At 40.1% G+C, this 12,711-nt stretch overlaps 1 protein-coding gene across 1 annotated transcript in view; it reads left to right on the top strand.

The window, feature by feature from the left end:
* Positions 1–281: 281 nt before the first annotated feature.
* Positions 282–12,711, top strand: part of THSD7A (thrombospondin type 1 domain containing 7A) — a 314,907-nt gene continuing 302,477 nt past the window's right edge. The window contains exon 1 of the mRNA XM_075419258.1: positions 282–356. The gene's annotated coding sequence lies outside the window, so the exon portion shown is untranslated. The remainder of the gene's footprint in view (positions 357–12,711) is intronic.

The raw sequence follows: 12,711 nt of genomic DNA on the forward strand, positions 1-12,711 counted from the left end.
CACCTCTCCCCGTTTCACCCCCCCGGGGCCGCTGTGGCCGTGCGCCCAGGCGCGGTGCCCCCGCGCCGCGCGCCCGCTGGGTGAGCTCGGGAGGAAGACGAGGACGAGGACGAGGATGAGGAGGAGGAGGACGGGGCAGCCGCAGCTGCATTGCGGATGGAGCCGCCGGCTCCCGGGGAGGGGCGGCCGCGTGATGCCGGGGGGGGGGGGCTCGCGGGTGAACGCCCGCGGAAGGGCGCGTGGGCGGTGCGGGGCACCGGGGGCGCGCGGAGCCTCCGCCCCGCCCCGCCCGGCCTGGCCGCGGGAGGGAGGTGACGCCGCCGCCGCCGCCGCGTCCCGGTGCGCTGAGCGGAGCGGTGAGTGCGGGGAGGGGGGTGGCAGTGCCCTGGTCTTGCCCCGCTGGGCCGCGGCGGGGTGCGCGGAGCCGCCGCGGAGCGGTGCGGGGAAGGCGCGCGGCGGGCGGGCGGCCTCGGAGCCGGGCTCTCACCTTCGCCCGGCGCTTCGCCCGCCGCTCGGCTCGGTGCGAGTGGGGTCTGCCCCACCGCGCCGGGCGGAAGCGCGGGTCCCCGGGCTCGGGACGGGGGCTGGCTCGTTGTGGGGAGCCGGCGCGACCGGCGGCCGCCGGGGAGTTGCGAGGGCGGCGGGGCGCCCGGCTGGGAAAGGCGCTGGGGGCGTCGGTAGCTGCTACGCAGAGTTTAACAGGCGGAGTGGCGGCGGGACGGGGGGGGGGGGGGGGGTGGACACCGAAAAGGGAACGACGCGAAGCTGCGTCTATAAAAAGCGAAGCTCGGTCTGGGCGCGGAGCAGCCGTCGGGAGAGGGCTTGCCCGGCTCTCGGCCGCCCAGCCCGCCCGTCGGGGGCGAAACTGCCGGGCGACTTCGTTCGGTGGGGGGCGGCCGGGGCTGGTGCGGCGGGAGCGGCGCGGAGGGACGGGGACGGGCCGGTGTCCCAGCCCCGGAGAGCTCTGCGGGAGCGCTCCGAAACAACCCGAGGGAAAGAGGGAGGCAAAATCTGAAGGAAAAAAAAAAATCATTCTTAGGGTAAATGCTGTTGGCATAAAGATAAATTCAGCGTGTTGGTGTCTGCTTTTAATGACTCGAGTGAAACGTAAATCTGTGGCATTACGGAACCTGAAAAAAAATAGTTTGGGTTATGGATGCAGTTCTGTGCGTAGTGTGCGCTACGTCATGTGTCACGCTGAGGTTGGGATGCTTGAGTGAAAATTCTGGCGAGGCTGCGTTTGGCAGTTTGTAACTCGGCACGAAGTTTGATGGAGCTACACTGGGGAAAGTTGTTTTAAGACACTCTGGTACTTCACTGAAAACATCAACTTTTGACAAACTGGTCAGATCGTCCTTTAGTTTTAATGTTTTTAGGATAACATACTAAAGTTATTTGCCACTTCTGTACAGTTCACAGGATCTGTCCTGTCCTTTCCTGATTTTAGTCCTCTTTTCCAAAGATCTTACGGCGAAAGCTTCCCCCCCCCCCGCCCCGAGAAGTCTCTTGGAGGGCACCTGGAAGACGGTGGGGGACGAACATTACAAAGTCGCTTGAGAACAGCATGCTGTACTTTGGGAGCAGGTGTTTTTTTTAGGTACAGGTTGTCCATGATGTCTTACTGTTCTGGCTTTATTTTGGAATGACTTGGCTTCTATTAAGGTCATTGGTACAATATTAGATAATAATTTAAGACTTTTTTTTTTTTAAATTAAGATTTATGTGCCTGTTAATTTTGTTAGACCTGTTCTGACTTGAGATTCAGCAGGACTGTAGTGATGTTTGTTTGTTAGTTACCTGAAGTTGTCAGAAGTTGCATTGGTTCTCTGGCACTGCTCGGGAGTGATGCAGACTTTCTGGTGAGGTGGCACTTGCTCTACTTTGTCCAGATTTCTTGCCCTTGGAACGGATAGAGCTTAGTATTGTCAATGACTTGCCTTTGTAAACGAAGGAATTTAAGGCATCTTTAGCAGCTATCACTTTATTCCTGGTGTTTTGTAACTCATTTTACTGGGCAGTACAACGTACCAGAAATTCCAGCTGTGGTTAGGCACTTGGATGTGTATTTATCTTCCCACATCGTGCGTTTTATGACAAGAGGGAGCAGTGAGAAGCTGTCCAAGTGATAATATTCTGACATAGTGATTCTGTAGGTTATATATCATGTCAGCACACCATATATTACAGCAGTTGTACGTAGTGTGTTTGTCCCAGCGGGCCGTAAGAGAGGGGGAAGGGAGCTAGTTTTGCCTCCGTTAGGCCCTCCTTCATATCCATGTGAGAACAGCAAAGCGTTTGTCTGGATCCTATTGAAACATTAATGTGGTTGGAGGAGACAGGGATAATTGTAATCATTAGTCTGTACTTCATACTAAAAATCTTATTGAACTTATGAATTCAGCTGAATTAGCCAAATCCTGCGCTTTCCATTCTCAGTAGTTCCTTTGGTAACTACTTGGTCAACATGGGTTGAAATGCCTTGTCACTTACCTCTCCCTGACTGCTCTGAATTCTGAAGGTGCAAGTCACTGCTTTATTACACTTAATAGTTAATCAATGTATCCAAAATGTATAGAATGTAATCAGGAAGAGAAAGCATTTTAGATTTTGTCTTAGCAGCTGCAAAATTGTATTGAATTCTTATCCATAGCATGGTCTATCTTCTCCAGGTCTATTTCATTAGAGTGAAAAGACAAAGTGTAGAGAATACAAGGGTTATCCTGGGATTTGTTTCTTTAATAATATGAAAAAACTTTGTTCCTTTTTGTTTATTTTCTCATGTGCTTGTGATTTTACCTGACAGGGTTTGAAACCAGGATTAAATGTGTGGTTAAGGAGGTGCAGGAAAAGGCGGGCTAGAACACTGATGTGCACATACATCACAGGCTTCAGTCTGCTATTCTGGATTGTTCTGATGTAAAAGTTACTCTTTCTTCCAGAAGCAGAACTATTCCTGAGCTAAATTAAATCGGTTTTTTATTTGAGCTGTTAATTTTACGTCTTATAAGCATAGAGTGCCTGTCAGAACTGTGTCCTGTCCTCAAACTCCCACATGCAAGGAAGATACCTGGATAATGCAAGAAGCGGTTCTCAAATTTATTTCCATTTGCAGACCACTAAGAGTTTTCCAGTGGAATCAATTTTCCTTTTGAATCTTGCTGTCAATAGGCCTGCTTTTCTTAATTGTGTAGACCCCTTGGAAGTAATTTGCATAATACAGGCTGAAAATTACTGTTGTAAAATTTGAGAATCCACTTCAACTTTCAGATCGTTTACTGGTAGTGTGTGGATGTATAGCAGCTTGCTTGAAATTTATGAATGAAAACCAAGTCTCTCCACAGTTGCCCTTTTCTCCTCTGTTGTAGATTTGGCAAAAGTGTTGATATCATAAGTTGATGAAGTTGAGGCCGTGAAAGGATGTTGTAATTAATTAGCCCTTATTTACATAGATGAGTATATAACATATGTAAGATTTATTCTGTGGTAGAAACTTAGGGGGGGACATAAAGGAAATATTCACTGGGACTACCAACGTAATATAGCAGTTGAAAAAGCAAAATCTAACCTCATGATGCCTGAGTAGAGAAGGTTCTGAAAGAGCTAATAAAAAATATTATTGTAATCTCACAGTAACTTATTATGGGATTAAGTGTTCTGATCACTCGTCTTCAAGAAGAAAGAACTGAAATTGGACCAGGTGATGAGAAGAGCTGACAGGATGGTCTGAATGCGTAGTGAACCTGCCTTCTCATAGAGAGATAAGGGAGATCCTGGCTGGTTTGAGCAAGTGAAATGAAAGCTGCTATGTAGGATATGGAGTCCATCTGCAAACTCAGGAGGGAATCAACAGATGCGAAGCAGAACCCTGTCATAAAGGATATTGCTGGCATGAGAACAACTGAGTATCTACTGCCCTTGATAAAATTTTCTTGTAGAAATTTGGAGAACTTCCCCCTGTTACACCACATGGGTTCTGAAACACCCAGCGACAGCAGAGAGGGGTGGGCAAATACCGCAGAAGTTTTGAGATGGAGTTTGTCTATTTTCCAGAAGAGATTATGTGCTTAGCAGTGGTATGGGCCCAGGGAAATGGTTTGCATTTATCTCTGTCAAAGCTTTAAATGCCATGTCATGCACCGTGCCAATCCAGTTCCCCTTGAGTCTGTTCAAAACGCAGCTTCAGAAACCCTTCGCTCTTTTCTGGTGCTTGCCAATGTTTAACCCCTCTCAAGTGACTTCTCCTCTTCTACGTCAGGTTTAAGCTGCTTGTCTAAGCCTTAGCAGGCTAAAGCTGCATTGTGTGCAGCCTCTCTCTCTATTCTTGTTTCTTTTGCCTTTCCTTCAGCAGCCCTCGAGGCTGCCTGAAGTGGGGGATTAATCTCTCCCGCTCCCTCGTTCCTCAGTCTGTGCTCAGGACAGGCTCCCCTCTGTATGGCCTGGCACACTCTTAGAAATTCCCCCTGAAACACAGAATATTCAAAATGGTTTCCAGTCATGGCCCTTTCGTAAAAGAAATATGGAAAAAATGGACAAGGTAGACGTTTTTAGACATTCTTGTTTCACCCGATTAAAAGAAAACGAAAGACCAGCTTAGAAGAGCTTTAGTCTGGGGAATCTTGTTCTTTTTCCCTCTCTTTTTGTGTAGTACACAAGAAAATGTCATTTGACTTCTGTGCGGCATGCCAGCATCTTCAGCGGAACGACTCGCATTTCAGATAATGGCTCAAGCTTCTGTTTAGCTCGCAGTTGTTCCTTGGACATGTCTTTTGGATTAATCCATTAGCAGCCATCGTAGGGGGTGCGCTCTTTCTAATTAAATTCAGGATGATAAAATTTGGGAAATACCTAAGTATTTGCTGAGCAACAGAGTGGTACCCCCTGTACTTTGGGACTACTACTTTGTCCATTTGAGTAGCAACTTAGATTACTTCTAATACAATTTTATTTAGTAGAAAGGTACCTTAAATGGGTAATTTTGAACGTCATAGATTCCAAACGGAGCAGGATACCCCCTCTCTCTCCCCTGGTGCATTAGAAGATTCACAGTGGCTCTAGTGATATGGAAGTGGAAATGCAAGAGGCATCAGAGTTTGAAGCTTGGACATCTTCACTCTGGCCAGCATGAAAAGACCTGAGAGACGTGTTTAAGCCATTGTTTGCAAAGTTGGATTTTTTTTTTTTGAAATATCTCACGAAGTTTATGAAATTATTTGCCTTCAGTCTGCCTTTTTGTGTCCTCAATGTACTATCCATTTTTTTGCTTGTCTTTTTATTTTTTTTAAGCAGCTTCTCCTCCTGTTTGATTGCTAACCAGTTTATTCTCCCTACTTCTGTGTCTTCTAGTATTTGCATCTCCAGACCTAAGACAATAGAAAGTATAAAGTTGGATTTTTAAGCAAATGCTGTTGATGTGTCACTTATATAAGGTCTATTAGTATTGTATTTAAGTGTCTGTGGGTAATTTACAAAAAATGAGTATTATTTTTTTTTTTATTATGTTAAGGATCTGGGTAGAACTTTCATGGAATGTTTAATATCACTATTGCGTAACAAAATTTCAGATAGGTTGTAAAATTATTTAATTTAGGGTAAATTGCCTGACGGAGAGAATAAACACATGACTATTGTCTCAAATAATATACAATACAGGGTCTTTACTATGCAAAGAGTAAATTTTGTTATCTATCTGAAATGCAAATAGTTCTATTGAAATCTATAATGTCATAGGGAGGCAAAACTACATTTTGTTTAAACAAGTGTGTTATGAACTGACTATCTTTAATTTTAAAAATCTGTGAATTCTGTCATGCATTTACCAATCTCTCTCTTTTCTTTGTGTTTTCGCAAAGCTTAGAACTTATTTTTGTTTGTTTGAAGAAACTGCCTGAAAGTGACGAGGAGCCTACCCCAGATCAGTCAGTAATGATGTAGCCATGATATTATAACCTACTTTATTGTAGGTATAGGGTTTATAAACTTAATCCTAATTTGAAATTAGCCAATATCATAAAAAAGCTAATCAGGAATCTATATTTTTTAAAAATGAGCTTTATATAACTACACTTCTGGGTGCTGTGATTCTTTTTTTAAAAATGTGCTGGTGAAAGTCCTTCAATTGAAAAAGTTTCTTTCTCTTTATTTTGAGGGGTACTTAAAGTCTAAATGTAGCATTTTAGACTTCTCCCAGTCTTTAAGGGTTTGGTTCTGTCACTGAAGAGGAGATACATTCTCCCCTTAACTTCAACATATGTAAGGATGGATTATAATAGTCCAGTAACTGTATAATATGGTAGTGTTCCTCCAATTAGATACATACAAAAAATTAAGCTTAAAATAACAGAGGACAAGTCAAGGCATTTTGAGAAATCCACTACAGTGACTGTGTGATTATGTGAATTATTGGTTGCATGTAAATCTTCCTAAGGATGATGAATAGAAATGCCAGATAGAAATGGTTGTAACAATAGACCTTTTCTGGTCTCTAAAATTAATTTAATAAATGTTTTGGAGATTGACTAATATACATATAATGACTTTTTTGTTTAGGTCAATGTAAAGTCTAATATATCTTGGAGATTACTATTGATCAAAGCAAAGCCAAAATCAATCTTGGATTTTGAGGGTCATTACACTTGGAAATAAGATGCAATACAGAAGATACTGCAAATGTTACATTGTGGAAGGTTTTCACAGTAATTATGGAAAAATAAAATTTTACTTAGTTGTAGTATGTAAGGAAAAAAAAAAGACAACCTGATGAAAGGTTAGTTGTTTAAATAAGTAATAAGTTAAACCACTTACATCTTTCCTTACTTTGAGGGAAGGTATCCAACCTTCTTGGGGTTGGTATTAAAGTTTCCTTTTACTTCATCGGGAGAGGAATTTTGTCCTCCCTGTTTGAATTAATGAGCTGGTCTAGAGAAAAATGTTGAGAAATAATTTTTTTTAAAGGTAACTTGTTTCCCGTCTTGACTCTCTTCCTTGGATGTTCTTATCAAATTCAGTCTGAGCGGTTGGAAAAGTACATGTGTAGAGAAGTGGAGGAGGTAAATTACAATACAATGTACCCTTCAAATATTGCATAGCAAGCATAATCAATTCTGCTGAAGGTGAACTAGTGTTACTTGCTGAATAAGAAATGTTTGAACAGAACATTTTTTTTTCTGAATAGATTGTTTTTTTGTTTGTTTGTTTTTGCCTGATATGAAGTCTCTGGCCTGGGTGTCTCATTTAAAAATAACCTGGTGGAAAATGTCAAGATCTTGGCTGAGAGTTTTCAACAGAAGTAAGTCTTTCTGAAAATCTGACTTGACTGAAATGTCTATTCTGTAGAAAGTGAAATAGTGCAAGCAGTATTTTATCCAAGATTCCTTTGTTAAAGGTATCTTGCTTTCCCCTCATGTTGTCAGAACCTACTAAAATAAATGGAGGTTACTTTGTTTTATCTTCTGATATAACTTTTTCTACAGAGAGCACTGGATGATGTTCACAGTTAATTGGTATAATTCCATTGATGTCTGCGGTCATACTTTAGCCTGTCATCTAGTCTTATATATTAAAGTCTCAAAAACTATATTTAAGCTGATAGATTATGCATTTATATTTATGAATGAATACATATTTATAATCTTAATGATGTGTTTGAATGCAAATGGAAGTTTATATATACATGCACATGCATATCAGATTCAGGGGCCCTGTAGCATTGTCCTTGAAAATGAAAGCTATTGATATTGGAAGTGATCTTCAAAGCTGCTCCATTTAAAGATATTTAACTATTAATAATGAGCTACATCCCAGATATAGCGTTAGTTCGTATTCTGAGAGATCAAAGTGCCAAGATTATAGATAGTAGTTCTCAGGCTATGAAAGTCCTTTTACCAGAGCAGCTCTTCTTATCAGTGGGCTTCTCTTAAATTTCTCATAATGGTTATCCTCAGAGAAAATCTGCAGTGTGTATATTAAGAAATTCATCTTATTTGTACCTGAAATAACACTTGAAATGTATTAGCAGGAGTTTTTAGAAAGAGGACTAATATATGCACCTTTTTGCTGCACTGAATGTAATACGGTTGCTTTGGATTTAAGGCAGGCTTAGCTAAAAATAAATAAAAATCCGATAACTGCTTTTCAGAATAAAATGTTTTAGTAATGAACATGTGACTCTCATTGTAGAAATATTTTTCTTCCTACTCAAGTGTTTTGGATGAAATTTGCAAGATGATTATTTTCCAGTTGTCATTCCCACGTAGGACAGTATTTAGGTCAGTTTTACTAATTAGAAGAAGTTTGTCCACAACCATATCCTAAGGCTTCCTGTTCCTCTGTTTCAGAAGCTCACAAAAGGAGATAGTAGAACTGAGTTAAAGGGTTATCATTCTTTAGCTTTCCAAAAGGAGGAAGCAGTATAATAATAATAAGAGTAACATTATATTTTTTGATTTTTGATGTGTTTTCTTCAATGGAACTCATTCATCATGGTCAGAAAAGGTCGTGATATTTCTGTTGTGCTCATCCTTTATGTTAACGCTTGCTTACTGTAGGAATTATTAAATAAAACACAGGGAGCACTCATCTACCTTGAACTAACTTACCAGCCTCCAGTTATGTGTGAGTTCATAGCAATCTGTTCTTCAGAGTATGGAATTCAAATGCTGATATCTTTCATATGCGAGAGCTTTAATGTAGAAATATATTATGAGAAGTGATGCAGCCACCTGATTCATGTATTTATTTTTGAAGGGCCTAGTCAAAATGGGTCAGGCTTGCACTGTGCAAGCTGACTTTGAGAAGGGTTGGAGATGGTATGAAACTTGACCTATATTTTTGAACTGGGACTTCAGAAACTGGGCTGGAGGAAAACCAAGCTTTGAAAACTTTTTCTGTGCATAGGAATGTTGATGTTTGGCCACTGATTTAATCCCTTTCAAACAGTTTCTATATTAAATGTGCGTCTGAGGGACTGTTTTATTTCTTCGTCAGAGAGTCTTATGCACTAATTGAAGTTAGTTTATATCTGTGTAAAAGCAGAGGAGGCTCAAGATGTGTTTAGTCAGGCACGTACCTAAAAAAATTATGTTGTATGTCCAAAAATCAGTTCCTTATAAATTTCAGTGCTTCATTGCTTTTCAGTAATGGAATTGAGTACTTTGGAAGTAATACACTATTTTGCTTTCAAAAACTGAAGATTACTGTAGCACTAATGCTTTGTTGCACAGTGCTGCTGCTGTGATTGATATCGGAAGTCTCCGATAGTGTTTTGCTTGAACTTTGCCTCCAACTACGTTAACGCACTACAGTTTCTTGCACAGAAAACAGATCACAGTCCAGATCGTCTGCCTCTTACACTATTAAGTGTACATCGTAGAATACTAACATTGTCTGACATGGAGTCTGAAAATTTTACAGAAATTTGTCTATTTTTACTTAGAAAAAAAATGTTAATTTTACATTTTTAGTAAAAGCACATCAGGAGTGCCTGTTAGCAGTGTGGCTTGGTGTGTTGCTTTTATAACTGCTATCATAACTCTGCTTTTCCAAAGTGGAAAGGTGGCTGCCAGAATACAGAAAAAATTTGTGAAAGGAGAAGAGCTATTTGCCTTTAGTTACTGCTTTTTTTTGTTTTGCTGATCTGGGTTGTTCTCTGAACTTCTCGAGCCCTTTCATGATTCTCGAGTGAGTCCCAACAGCTCATACTTTGCTAAACTCTCTGCACAAAAGGATGGCCTGTCCTCTGCTTTTCCTATATGTGAGAACCTCTAGTGATTAAAAAGGAGACTGATGCTTGAGATTTTTGGCACTGACTGACATGAATATTTTGTTGTAATTAGATATTTTTCATGTTGATCTAGTCAGGCTTAACAAGTTTCCTGTGAGGGTGTGCAAGGTCCACTTTAAAAATGAGGAAAATGGGTGTAGAAATTATCCAGAACACAGAAAGTGATGGCGTGGTCTGATCCACTAGTACCAAAGACAACAGAAAGACTTCCATTAAGTGGGGTCCTCCTGGACCACTTTTACGTGCTCTTTAGACCACTTCTAATCTACTACATCACAGTGCTTTCTAAGCAAACCTCTTGCAAGTACCTGTGATTTTGGGTTTATGACAAATGCAGTTTGGTGGTTTTGCACTACAAAAGTTTAGCGGTTTTCGGACACAGTTTCACCTTCTTCATCAAAGTTTTTAGGAACACTTGGCATTGTCACGTTTTTCTTCCGGTTTTGGAAAGAAAAGAGTTTTGGTAACCTAGCTGCTTACTCATCTTGCAAAATCATTAGAAGCAACCGTATTTGGGGAAAATAACAAGTATTTTACACAGTTCTACTACAGTCAGCTTTATGCTGTGAATTCGTTGCATCAGAGGAGAAGGCTTGCTCATGAGAAGCAGTGGAATTAAATGCCTCCCATCTGAGTGCCGTGACTCTTTGTGTATGCTTGAGGCATAACTTGTCATAAAAGTGCCACTGGTAAAACAAAGGCCCTTTTCTATTACTTTTTGTTCTATTTCTTGCTAAATAAAAAGTACAGACAATGAAGACTAACAACACTTACTGTAATCATGTAAAAGTGAAATCAAGTTATTCAACTGAAGTAATTAGAAAACTTTTGTTTCTTAACTCCAGTGATTTTTTTTTTTTTTTTTTTGTTTAAAGCTTGTTCTGTATAATCTTGTGGTTAGCCCTATAAGCAGTTCCCTAATGTAATGTCATTATATGGACAGAACCACAACTTAAGGCTGGCAGCTGATTGCCATTCAGTGCATGTTGCGTGGGAAGAATGGCTTTGCGTAAAAGCGCTCTATGAAGCATTTTAAAAATTAACTTTTGTCATTTTTGTTTGCTTGTTTCTCAAGAACAAAGAGACTTTTTCTCTCAGAAATATAAATGGAAAAGTGTGCTAATGAGTAGAAAATTCCTTCACATACTCTAAAAGAGGGTTACAGTACCAAGAAGAACTGAGGTTCTGATTTCAGGCTTCATCAGCTAAAGGATGCTGGTTGGAACAAATTCTGCCTCATAGCTAAAACATTTATTTAACTAGTCTTGTTATAAAGTTTTATAGGCTTCCAGAATAAATGAGTAATTCAAAAATATATCTGTTAGTAAATAATTTAAATAACTGTTTTTAAGTTAATAGTCATTAGTTACCTGGGTAATATTTCTGAAGAACAGTTCTCCAATCGAAAATAATGTGTGACAAGACTACAATAAGAGAGTAAGCTGAGAGTCTTCAACAAGTTAAACACATTCTTCTACTTGCCTGCTGCCATTAGTTCTCCTAACGAAGTATATAAGCTTGAATGCTTTCAATATTTAAGACTGGGCGTGGACACAAGCTTGAATGCTGAAGGATGCAAATAGTAGAAGGGATTAGGCTGCTGCTAAAGGTACACAAACATGTACAGTGTGACCAGTTCCTAATAAGTGCTACATTTGGATAATGATTTAAGGTAAGTTTTTTTGTTTGATCTCTTCATTACAATTAGAAAACTTTCCTACTTAAAGCCATTTAGAAAATAAAGTAGTTCATCACATACTTTGAAAGGACCTCAGCTGTGGACTTTGGATAGTGCTGATGCTTCTGCAAGGATTCATGTGATGACATTTTGAGACTTCAGGGTTTCTTTGGTGTGTATAGACCTCTTGCATTTTCTTGTGGTGTGATCTAGGCTTAACTCTAGACAAATATTCCCCATATCTGCTCTAGAAACCTGTATGACCTGTTACGGTTTTATTTTTCTATTTGCAATTTCTTATTCACCAGAAATGCAATTCTGAGTCAAGGGAAACAAAACACTGAGTAGTGTCATCTTAGGCTTAGCCAAGTACTCAACTTGTGTACAAGTGCAATTAATTGCATTGCTGAATTCCATGTACTGTATACGTTAGAATATAGCACCAGTAGTAACATGGGGAGACCATTTTTTTAACTTTGACCAATTCAATAACTATTTCAATAACTTCTAAACTGTTTACTGGACACACTTTTTTTCCCTAGCTCTTGATACATTACAGAGAAAACTCCTTCAATTGTTGATACCTTGAAAAAAAAAAAGAAATTAATTTTTTGCCGATATAAAGGAGATTTTAAAGTTTGCTATTTACTGCTGTTCATTGGTTAGATTATTAGAAATAAATTTATATAAAGATGTTAATTTAAAAATACATACTATACTCAAGTTACTGAAATGTAAAATCTAAATACTTTTTGCACTTAGAAATGTTTGGGAATGAAAAGGAAATTATAAGAGTATCTCTACCAGATCACAGTAAAGCTGAAAATTTTCAACACTATTAACACAATTAATTGATTCTTGAGAAAGAGTGTGTCATGTTTTAGCCTGGCTGGACACCAGGTGCCCACCAAAGCTGCTCTGTCTCACCTTGCCATGCAAACACAGTACAGACTGTAACAAACAGAGGCAGCACAAAGGGTTCTTTTGCCTGGAAGAGGCTGTCGGCGTCTACTGGTCAGCAGTTTGGTGTGTTCCAAGTCTAGATCTCTGCATGATCATCACGTTTAATGATTTATGCTTTACTTCAGGGAGCTGTATGTTTTTATAAAGTCACATTATGATGATTCTTGGTTTGCTATCTAAATCTTTCCAATTAAGCTTCCTCCCACTCTGTCCCATTGCCAAAACTAATAGATTTTTATCTGCTGCTAGACATCAAGGTGGCATTTTCAGTCCTTGATGTCTCTAAAATGTC

Source organism: Opisthocomus hoazin, chromosome 4 (genome assembly GCF_030867145.1).
Source record: "Opisthocomus hoazin isolate bOpiHoa1 chromosome 4, bOpiHoa1.hap1, whole genome shotgun sequence".
NCBI classification, from domain to species: domain Eukaryota; kingdom Metazoa; phylum Chordata; class Aves; order Opisthocomiformes; family Opisthocomidae; genus Opisthocomus; species Opisthocomus hoazin.